The following is a 12,169-nucleotide window of genomic DNA, read 5'->3' on the forward strand; positions in this document are numbered from 1 at the left end:
TAGCTTGACTGTTTCCACCCACCCCTGAGAGGACCTGGGAAGAGTCCATATATTTACTGTAGGGAGACAAAAACTGAGCAATTAGACAACATTACTGTACTTCTTGGGGTGGCTGCACGTAGGTTGGAGACGGTTCAGTGGATGGGAGCTGTGCCGGCTGGAAGCTGAAGGTTGCTCCTGGTTACTGTGTCAGCTGCTGGGTTGGCTGTGGGACTTGTGTCTGCACTCGTTGCTGTCCCATGCTGTAAGATGATTTGCTGTAAAAGCTGGCCATTTGGTGAAACTGATTCGGTGATCAGAATTTGATTTTACTCAGGTTTCCCAAAAGCTTATATACTATTTCAAATTGGTTAATAATTTCTACTACAATAATCAGGTTAAAAATCACACAGAAAACTCATGCATTTTACAATAATACTTTGCTTGCAGAATGTTGGGGGTTAGATTTAGGGTTTTTTTTTTCTTCTCACAGAATTTTTTCCCATAAGTTTCCAAGAAGCCTTGATGACTACTTAGTCAGAACAAAAAGGAATACTTGAGAGATATAGCAGCACGAGGCTACACCTATTGTTTCTGAGTCCCTGGGAGTGTCCCTCAGAGGGGAGAGATGATGAGCTTTGAGAAAGGCAAAAAGACAGATCTGGGGAAGGAGGAGGCACTCTTGCTCTCAGCGCCGAGCAGGACGGTCAAGCTGCCCTCTACCTCTGCCTTGTCCTGAGAAATCTATCGTCATCTGCTGTGTACCCGGGAATCCTAAGCTCGCTTTCTCCAGCCTCTCCCCCCACCGCCGCTGCTTCTTCGGAGCTTAGAAGTTCCACTGCTACTCTGTAGCCCTGCACTGCCCAGCCCTGCCGGGACACCCCTGCTGCTCCAGCTGCCAGCGCAGAGCTCATCATCTCATCCACCAGCCCGGGACTTTCCTTCCTTCCAGCTCAGCCTCTCGGAGCCCTGCAGGGGCGCCGAGATCAAACTGCTCTGGGCTTTTGTAAAAGAAAGCCCTCAAGGTTCTTAGTTCTGTTTATTATTGATGCTGTAGTTGTTGTTTGTTTGTCGTTTTGTCATATATACTAGTAAAGAACTGTTATTCCTACCCCCATACCTCTGCCTGAAAGCTCCTTTAAATTTTTTTTAATCAGAATAATTTGGAGAGAGGAGATTTGAATTCTCCATCTCTAAGGAGGTCCTGCCCCTTCCTAGCAGATATCTGTCTTTCAAACCAAGACAGATTTATTGGTGCCCAACGTGGGGCTTGAGGGCATTGAGAGGAAAAAGAATAACAGTTCTTAAGTGACCTTGTGTACTGGGTATAGAAACCTCCCTAAATAGCATCATGTGGTCTAGCTTACCTTGGTTTGGGTGGCATGTGGTTGTGGCTGTGTTTCTCCCATTGCAAGCCCTTATTTAAACATGGGCCCTATAACTAAGGCTACTGTGGCTGTTTTCCAGTTTGCACTATGGGTTAATAAGGTGAGGAATTCATGGATTTTTAACTTCCTCTGGAAGGCAAGCACATGGATACATGGCTATCACACTCTAAGTGTTTGTTTGTGGGGTTACTTTAACAATAGTACCTATTGTGAGGAAATGACACCAGGGGAAATTTTTTCCCAACCCTTTACTCAGCTGTTTGGGTCTATTCCACCAGTTTTTGAAGGGTTTAAATCTTCTCTGAATGCTAATGATATCATACAATGGCTAGTATTGCTCACGGGCCTATCCTATTTAATATTCCGAGATAAGGGGAGATTGGCCTGGATAACCACCCTGATACCTACCCCAGAGAATAAGGATACTGTCCTAGAGACTGAGGGTGCTGCCATGGAGCCTGACACTGCCCCACAGACTAAGGATGCTGCCCCACCACCTGACCCTGACATAAAGCCCACCTCAGGAATGAAGCACCCAGATTGGGTGGGAGTTCTAGTGAAAGAGATAAGCCAGGTGCTGAAGGAGCACCTTTCCCCAGCTGGTGGCAAACCCTCCCCCTGCCCTGAAGAGGGAGAGTCTGAAGGTGCAGCAGTGGAACCCACAGACGTTACAACTGTCCAGGTTCCAGCTGAACCACAGGGACAGTCACAGCCAGCAGCAGTTGCCCCTGTGGAAAGAAAGAAATGTAAAGTGAAATCAGAGCACCCAAGTGATAAGGATAAAAAAAGAAGGCCCTCACAACCCACAGGGGAGCCAGAAGTTGAGATCATCACTGAGTCCCTGTCATATGAAAATCTCCGTACTCTGCAAAAAGATGTTGCACGACGGGGACGTGAGCCTTATACAGCCTGGTTACTTAGGGTCAGTGACCTTATGAGTAGAGGTGTGCAACTAGATGGTGGTGAGGCAAGGAATATGGGACCCTTGACCCAAGACTCAGGTGTGAATCACTTATTTGTAAGGGAGCAAAGACCCCTTCACCTTTGGGACCAGCTTTTAATGAGTGTAAGGGAGAGGTTTGTCCACAGAGACAGAATGCAAGAGCACCACCTTAGCATGCGCTGGAACACTGTTGAGGAAGGGATCCAACAGCTGAGAGAAGTGGCAATACTGGAGGTAGTTTTTGGGAGAGATGGACAGCATAACAATGACCCCGACAACGTCAGGTGCACAGGGCAAATGTTGTGGAATCTAGCAACTAAAGGGCCATCTGAATACAAAACATTCATGTCAATGATTAATGCTGATACCAGCCGAGTGACTGTAGGTTCTGTAGCCAGCAAGCTTAGAAATTTTGACAGTATGATCAGTAGCTCAATGCAGACTCAGGTCTCTGCCGTGGTTAAAGAACTCCAAGAGGAGATAAGGGAGGTGAGGGAGGAGATGAGGAGGAACAGTTCCCATGTGGCACCGGTGCGAGTCACAGGCCCCAGAGTCAGAACCCAACATCCCTCAGCTAGAGAGAGAGGGTACACCCCACGAGCTGACCTGTGGTCCTTCCTGCATGACCATGGGGAAGACATGGGAAGGTGGGATGGGAAACCCACTTCTGCCCTAGCAGCACGGGTGCGTGAGCTCAAAGAGAGAAACACTAACCGAGGGGGTTCCACTAGAATGAAGGTAGCCTCAGCCTCTCATGACCAGGCTGTCAAGTATTACAGAAATGAGGATGCTCTGTCAGACCCCCTTGAAGGAACCTCTACTATGTATACACAGGAAGAGAGTAGTAACCGGTGCTAGAGGGGCCCTGCCTCTAGCCAGGAAGAGGCACGGGAAAAACGAGTCTTTTGGACTGTGTGGGTTCTATGGCCTGGCACATCAGAGCCACAGAAATATAAAGCTTTGGTTGATACCGGTTCTCAGTGTACCCTAATGCCGTCAGAACATGAGGGAGCAGAACCTATTTCCATTGCTGGTGTGACGGGGGGATCACAAGAATTGACTCAGTTAGAAGCCAAGGTGAGCCTGACCAGGAAGGAGTGGCAGAAACATCCGATTGTGACTGGCCCAGAGGCTCCGTGTATTCTGGGCATGCACTATCTCAGGAATGGCTATTACAAAGACCCTAAGGGGTTCAGATAGGCTTTTGGAATAGCTGCTGTGGAGGCAGAGGGCATTAAGAAATTGAACACCTTGCCTGGATTATCAGAGAACCCATCTGCAGTAAGACTCCTGAAGGTAGAAGAGCAACGAGTACCTGTTGCCACCTCGACGGTGCATCGCCGGCAGTATCGAACAAATCGAGATGCTGTGATCCCCATCCACAAGATGATCCGAGAGCTGGAGAGCCAAGGGGTGGTCAGCAAAACCCACTCACCCTTCAACAGCCCCATTTGGCCTGTACGCAAATCTGACAAAGAATAGAGACTGACTGTGGACTATCGTGGCTTGAATGAAGTGACTCCACCGCTGAGTGCCGCTGTGCCGGACATGCTGGAACTCCAGTACGAGCTGGAGTCCAAGGCAGCAAAGTAGTATACCACAATTGACATCGCTAATGCATTTTTCTCCATTCCTCTGGCTGCAGAATGTAAGCCTCAGTTTGCTTTTACCTGGAGGGGCGTGCAGTACACCTGGAACCGACTGCCCCAGGGGTGGAAGCACAGTCCCACCATCTGCCATGGACTGATCCAGGCTGCACTGGAAAAGGGTGAAGCTCCAGAACACCTACAGTACATTGATAACATCATTGTGTGGGGGAACACAACAAGAGAAGTATTCGAGAAAGGAGAGAAGATCATCCAGATTCTCCTAGAAGCTGGTTTTGCCATCAAAAAGAGCAAAGTCAAGAGACCTGCCAAAGAGATCCAGTTCCTGAGAGTAAAGTGAGAAGATGGGCGGCGTCAGATTCCCATTGAAGTCATCAATAAGATCACTGCGATGTCTCCACCGACCAGCAAGAAGGAAACGCAAGCTTTCCTAGGCGCCATAGGCTTTTGGAGAATACACATTCCTGAGTACAGCCAGAATGTGAGCCCTCTCTACCAGGTTACCCGCAAGAAGAACGATTTCCACTGGGGCCCTGAACAGCAACAAACCTTTGCCCAGATCAAGCAGGAGATCGCTCATGCAGTGGCCCTTGGCCCAGTCAGGACAGGACCAGAAGTGAAGAACCTGCTCTACTCTGCAGCCGAGAACCATGGCCTGTCCTGGAGCCTTTGGCAGAAGGTACCTGATGAGACTCGGGGTCAACCACTGCGATTCTAGAGTCAGAGCTACAGAGGGTCTGAAGCCAACTGCACCCCAACAGAGAGAGAAATCTTAGCTGCCTATGAAAGAGTCCAGGCTGCCTCAGAAGTGATTAGCACAGAAGCCCAACTCCTCCTGGCACCCCGACTACCAGTGTTGGGGTGGATGTTCAAAAGAAAGGTTCCCTCTACCCACCATGCCACCGATGCCACATGGAGCAAATAGACTGCCCTCATCACTCAGCGCGCCCGTATCAGAAACCCAAATCGCCCTGGGATTTTAGAGATAATCACAAACTGGCCAGAAAGTGAAAACTTTGATCTCACAGATGAAGAGGAACAAGAGCAAGTGACACGTGCCAAAGAAGCTCCGCCGTATAATCAGCTGCCAGCAGAAGAAACGTGCTACGCTCTTTTCACTGACAGTTCCCGTCGCATCGTAGAGATGAACCGCAAGTAGAAAGCAGCTGTATAGAGCCCCACACGACAAGTTGCACAAGCCACTGAAGGAGAAGGTAAATCGAGTCAACTTGCAGAACTCAAGGCTGTTCAATTGGCCCTAGACATTGCTGAAAGAGAGAAGTGGCCAAAGCTCTACCTCTACACTGATTCATAGATAGTAGCCAATGCTCTGTGGGGTTGGCTGGAAAGGTAGAAAAAGGCCAACTGGCAGCGTAAGAGAAAACCAATCTAGGCTGCTGATGAGTAGAAAGACATTGCTGCTCGGGTCGTCAAGCTACCTGTAAAAGTCCGCCATGTAGATGCCCATGTCCCCAAGAGTCGGGCTAATGAGGAGCACCGAAACAACGAGCAAGTAGATCAAGCCGCCAAGATAGAAGTGTCAAAGATAGACCTAGATTAGCAACACAAGGGAGAGTTGTTCCTAGCTCGATGGGCCCACGATGCCTCAAGTCATCAAGGCAGAGATGCCACCTATAAGTGGGCACGAGACCGAGGGGTAGATCTAACCATAGACAGCATTTCTCAGGTTATCCATGACTGTGAGACATGTGCTGCAATCAAGCAGGCTAAGCGAGTGAAGCCCCTATAGCATGGCGGGCAGTAGTCCAAATACAGGTATGGGGAAGCCTGGCAGATTGACTACATCACCCTTCCCCAAACCCGCCAAGGCAAGCGCTACGTGCTGACCATGGTAGAAGCCACCACTGGATGGCTGGAAACCTACCCTGTGCCTCATGCTACTGCCCAGAACACCATCCTGGGCCTAGAAAAGCAAGTCCTGTGGAGACATGGCACCCCTGAGAGAATCGAGTCAGACAATGAAACCCATTTCAAGAACAGCCGTATAGCAGCCTAGGCTAAGGAACATGGCGTTGAGTGAGTGTACCATATTCCTTATCACGCACCAGCAGCCGGGAAAGTTGAACGGTGCAATGGCCTGCTTAAAACCACCTTGAAGGCATTAGGTGGGGGGACTTTCAAGAACTGAGAGATTAATTTAGCAAAAGCCACATAGTTAGTGAACACTTCAAGTTCCACCAACCGAGCGGGCCCTGCCCAATCTGAGCCCCTGAGAACAACAGATAGAGATAAAGTTCCAGTAGTACACATAAGAGGTATGCTGAGAAAAACTGTTTGGATTAATTCTGCCTCCAGCAAAGACAATCCCATCCATAGGGTTGTCTTCGCTCAGGGACCAAGATGCACCTGGTAGGTGATGCAAAGGGATAGAGAGACCCGATGCATACCTCAAGGAGACCTTGTTTTAAGATGAACTACCCACATCATGTGTCTGTACCCATATCTGTATGTATAGATGTATATAATTTAGGTCATGCATGTGTGTGTATATATATGTATATATTTTGTTTTTAAAGGTTTAAATTCAATGTAATAAGTTAGTATGGGAAAAAATTCAGGGTAGATGATGTTGGGGGTTAGATTTAGTTTTTTTTTTCTTCTCACAGAATTTTTTCCCATAAGTTTCCAAGAAGCCTTGATGACTACTTAGTCAGAACAAAAAGGGATACTTGAGAGATATAGCAGCACGAGGCTACACCTATTGTTTCTGAGTCCCTGGGAGTGTCCCTCAGAGGGGAGAGATGATGAGCTTTGAGAAAGGCACAAAGACAGATCTGGAGAAGGAGGAGGCACTCTTGCTCTCAGCGCCGAGCAGGACGGTCAAGCTGCCCTCTACCTCTGCCTTGTCCTGAGAAATCTATCGTCATCTGCTGTGTACCCGGGAATCCTAAGCTCGCTTTCTCCAGCCTCTCCCCCCACCACCGCTGCTTCTTCGGAGCTTAGAATTTCCACTGCTACTCTGTAGCCCTGCACTGCCCAGCCCTGCCGGGACACCCCTGCTGCTCCAGCTGCCAGCGCAGAGCTCCTCATCTCATCCACCAGCCCGGGACTTTCCTTCCTTCCAGCTCAGCCTCTCGGAGCCCTGCAGGGGCGCCGAGATCAAACTGCTCTGGGCTTTTGTAAAAGAAAGCCCTCAAGGTTCTTAGTTCTGTTTATTATTGATGCTGTAGTTGTTGTTTGTTTGTCGTTTTGTCATATATACTAGTAAAGAACTGTTATTCCTACCCCCATACCTCTGCCTGAAAGCTCCTTTAAATTTTTTTTAATCAGAATAATTTAGAGAGAGGAGATTTGAATTCTCCATCTCTAAGGAGGTCCTGCCCCTTCCTAGCAGATATCTGTCTTTCAAACCAAGACACAGAAGTTAATTGAATCTTCTCTCTTCCTGTAAGCAGGTGTAATCCCATCTCCTGTAATTTTCACAGTTCTGTTTGTTCCTGCCATGACATCTTGGTTATCAAACTAGCTACGCTAATCAAGTCTGTTTGACTCTGTCTTGTGTATTCCCATACTCACTGTCACTACTTAATGTACAAATTTAACACTGACAAGGTCTTTGCAGTATTAGGTCTTCCAAAACCACTGATATGGAATCTTACAAAAATGTTATTGTACTCTGTTCTGATGTTCTCCTAAAGAAATACCTTATTATAATAACTTCTGTGGCATAGACTTAAATTGCATTAGATGTAGTGCTAAAAGACCACATTATAAATATTGCAATCAGGAAATCTCAGCATTAATGTTGCCTGCACAACTTGAAAATTGTCTGTGAGTACTACTTGAGAAATAATCTTCAGCTATGTAATTCTGCACTGTGGCTGCATATGTAAGAATATGAATGATGGCCATAGCCACTGCAGCTGTGATATCCATGGTCTGCTTTCCTAATCTAGAGAAACAAAGTCCTTTTTAATGGATAAAGACTGTAAATCATGTCTTCACTTAGACGCAGTTTAAATATTTAGACAGTTTAGTTTGTTTCAAAACAGTAGAATTTCATTCTTCTTTGTCAGTGGCAGTCTTGCAAAACTCTTAAAATTTGGCAAAACTCAACTCTGAGTTTGTTCTTACGAATGCTGACATTTAACAGCCAACAGTTTGTATCTAAAGGAAATGAGAATGTGATGTAGAGAAGGACAGTGGACTTGTTACTAGTGAAATTGAGTGTTCTTAGAAATTGGTCAGGTTATATCTGCAGCTATTGATTTGAATACTTGAGTTTCAATTTCCTTCAGCAGAGCAGCAAGAGTTGCTTCCTGAAGACTGAGCTGTATAATGTGGTCTTTTTCATTTTAGGACCATAAAACCTGCAATTTTAAGTGTCTTACTAAGAGTGCAGAATCAAAATTCTGAAACATAGGAACAGATATTCCAGATGTTCAACTTATCTGTGTTCTGTTTGTGCCAACTCCTTATCATTACACATTGTAATATATTCTTTAATTGAATTGTTATATAGGAAGTTTTGTCTCATTGTATAAAGTGAATAATGAGTTGGAGAAGAGCACTGCACTTCCCATGAAGAGAGCAAAAGCACTCCCTCCCGATTGTTCAGTTTGCCTTGCTTATAGTCCATAAAAGAAATATTTTAAATGAAAGAGAGTATTTGTAGTACTTTCTGTATTTCTAGCCTCAGTTCCCAGGTCTTATATTAAAAGTAAACAGTGTTATCACCATTGTGTGTGCTTCTCATACATGCCTGAATCAGGATGTGAGAGCTAAGGCTGAAATATAGGAAATCGTTCTATTGCCTTCCCCCTTCATGCTTCCTCCAGCATTTTAGAAGAAACTAGCCAGGGGAGCTTTCATCTGGAAAGCAGCCATGGTAGCTTGAGAAAAAGGATTGGGGAGTGGAATTTGCTTTTCCATTTAAAATACAAAGTCATAGAATTCCAAGGAAAACATTTACCCATTGGGGCTTCAGGTAGGGATAATGTAGTCCCTTAAACACTCTTTCCTACCATGTCTTTCCATGCAAAATTAGACCTGGTTATTTGGGTTACAAATCATAGTGCTCAAAACCAGAGCCATGCTACACTAGACAGTATATTAACACATAAGGAAAATAGTTCTTGCTTTGAAAGTTCTACCACCTAAATTTGAAGCAAATAAGCAAATACATAAGTGAATACCAAGACGGTAAGTTGAACAATATTTGGAGCTCAGTGTAGATATATGGTGTGGCTGGACTATGTCCCATGCACATCTGTCAAACTGGTGCAATGGTTAGCCTTTGCAACTTTGAAATCACTGTCTCCCAGCCTTAGGTAAGTCTGCGTACTGTAGTCTGAGCTGCTGTGTGGAGTATTGACTGTTCCTGACAACACAAAATAACCTTGAGAAATAGGAAAGAGTGGCAAGCACTTTTTTCTCAGGCTTCTCTGCCTGTTGATGTGGTTGCTGCCTGTCACTGATAGCTTGCCTTGTCAGCACCAGGCCAGTGTGAGCTAGAAAGGGACCTGAATCAGCACTGAGTAATTTTAGTGGTGTTTGATTTTTAGTATTTCCTGTTCTGTTGGGGAGGAAGGAATTATGACAGTGACACAGCATCAGTGAGTTTGCGGTTTGGAAATCTGGGATGTGTTTCATGTTATAGCTATTAATAGTATATCAGGCATTAGAGTTTGCTACATAAAATCTGTATGTGCTCTGTTAGTTTTCTGCTAACCCTTTGTCAATTGATTTCCAAGACATTATTAAGACTTTGTTTTGCTGAGGTTTTTTTTAATTCTGATACTGTAAGATTAATGGCTTCAGCCTATATACCAAATTTTAATACTGGGTTCATCCACTCAAAACTGGATTCAGCTTATTTTCATAGACCATTTGTCATGGTTGAGGGGGAAGTAACTTTTCCAGGAAGTTATGGGCAAACCAATCAGTGGTCAGGTTTTGTGCTGGCACCTGGAGTGGCCACTGTGGAGTTGGACACGCCTCTGAGAACACAAGGAGTTAAAAGCAAGGACTTCAGAGGGAGTAGCCCTCTTTTTGTTTCCGGTGGGGAGGTGAGCACACATCTCTCCCCCTCCCCCCCCAGCTTGTGGGGCTGGGTGGGGGAGGGGAGGAGAAAGGCCATGCGGGGCCTCTTCAAGATGGAAGGGTGGAGGACTGTGGAGATGCCCTCCATCCCCGTTTCCCCCCCTCCCAGGAGAGACACTGCCGCTTCGGAGCTTCGGAATTGATATTGGCGGCAGCCGGCAGCGAAGAAAGAGCGGGGGGGGGGGGGGGGGAGAAAAGTTCCCAGCTGTGTAAAGATGTGCCGAGTCTGCAACACTGCCGGGAGCCAGGAACTGTTAACTCTTTCTTGGCAGAAGAAAACTTTTCTAGACATTGATTCTCGTGGCTGGTAGTTTGTAAGAAGAGAGAGAGAGACAGCCTGGGACTGAGATGACAAAGGAAGATGAAGAGAATCTCAAATGGGCAGTGATGAAGAGGAGTGACTTTTAGGCTGGACTTTTCTTGTATAATGTTAGCCATAGACTGAACTTGAGTCTCTTTGAACATAAACTGCATTTGGGTGGATGCAACCGGCTCGACTTTGCTGCAGTGACTGACACTGTAAGAGTGGAGCAAACAGAGAAGAGATGATCTCTGTTCCTGGAAACCCTCGGCCCCAGGGGAAAGATGGGGAGAGCCCGGCATGCAAGCATCCTTAAAAAGAGCCCTATATGCAGCTTTGGCCCATGGACAATGGTGAGAGCACTGGACATGGAAAAGAGAGTGTCACCACGGCAGACTTCTCCGGGTGGTGCCACGGGTGACATGGAAACCCATAAGGGGTGGACCTGTGTTTTCTGGGGTGCAGTCTATGGTGCGAGAGAGACTCCTCTCTCCCTTGCTGAATTGAAGATTAGTTTTTTTTGAGTGGTGATTGTTTGATTTAAAACCCAAAGTTCTAGTCTATGGAGGGTAATGTGTAAGGGGTGGAAATTGGGGGGAGGAGAAGAAATGTTCTGGGAAGTTTCCATTTCTGTTTTTTGTGTGTTTAGGGGTTTTTTTTCTTTTCTATTTCTGTTCTTATGTAGTTTAATAAAGTTTTGTTCTCTGTTTTCAAGTTTTAGGCCTGCTCTGCTCTGTTCTTGATCACATCCCACAGTAGCTCATTAGGAAAAACATATATTCATGGATGCATTAGCATCTGGCTAGTGCCAACCCATGACACCATTATATCTTGCATTTGGAGGCAAGGAAGTAAACATGGAACTTTAAATGGAATGCTGAATATATGGTACAGTTTAGAACCAGAAAGCAGATGTGAATGCATGAATATGTTTTTTGCAAGAATGTTTCCGGTTGATTATTATTTGTAGTAATTTAATGAATCTTGTGATAGCTTTGGGAACAGTGAATGCTTAAATTGTGTATTTATTTGGTTTGTTGTATGGCTGCATATTTTTTGTGTATTGATTCCAGTGGTAGATCCTTCAGTGGCTGGAAATAGAATTTTTGGGGAAATAAAATTTGAAGTGAGAGACAGTGCTTATCTGCAAGGACAGGTGTTTTGATTACAGTAGGGAGCACAATACTGATTTGGTTTACCTTTAGAGGGAGTATCTGCTCTTCTCTCTGAAAATGTGGTGGTTTTTACAAGTTCTGTTCTCACATTTATCTCCCAAGGATTAGGTTTGAATTCTTTTCTATGGACAGATCTGCTTCCTTCTTGATGCTAAGAGAAGTGAACCTGGCTCTGACTTGGCCCCAGAGTACTCACAGTGCACTTAAAAGAAGAGCAAACTTTGCCAGTTCCACTGACAGTGAAGCCAAGTATTTGGTTTTGTTAGCTATAGTACTTGATTCTTGGAAAATGCTGGAGAAAAGGCACAGTACCTTAGTGAGTTGAAATTCCCAATAGTTGATTCCATGGTATTCCAAAATAAATTTAATGAGAAGTTAACTGCAAATGATAGTGATGGTGGATAAAAAGTCATGGAATTATTAGATTTGAATGCTGAGCTACAGTTATTTTTCAGTTTTGTAAATTTAACTGATGTTCTGCATCTAAGCAATCTAATTTCAGCCTTTTTGGAGCAGGGTCCTCAGGAAGCTGTTATTTGGCTTGCTGTACACCATAAACAAAGAGAAGCTGTAGAAATCTTCTTCAAAGAGATTGCACCAGCTGGAACTGGCATGGGTAATTATTCATATCATCTTCTAAGAATTTTAAAGTTGCTTTTTATTCTCTGAGCATGACCAGCACCCAAAAACTTAGTCATGTTAAGCTTCCTTAT

Source organism: Prinia subflava (genome assembly GCF_021018805.1).
Source record: "Prinia subflava isolate CZ2003 ecotype Zambia chromosome W unlocalized genomic scaffold, Cam_Psub_1.2 scaffold_31_NEW, whole genome shotgun sequence".
Classification (NCBI taxonomy): Eukaryota; Metazoa; Chordata; class Aves; order Passeriformes; family Cisticolidae; genus Prinia; species Prinia subflava.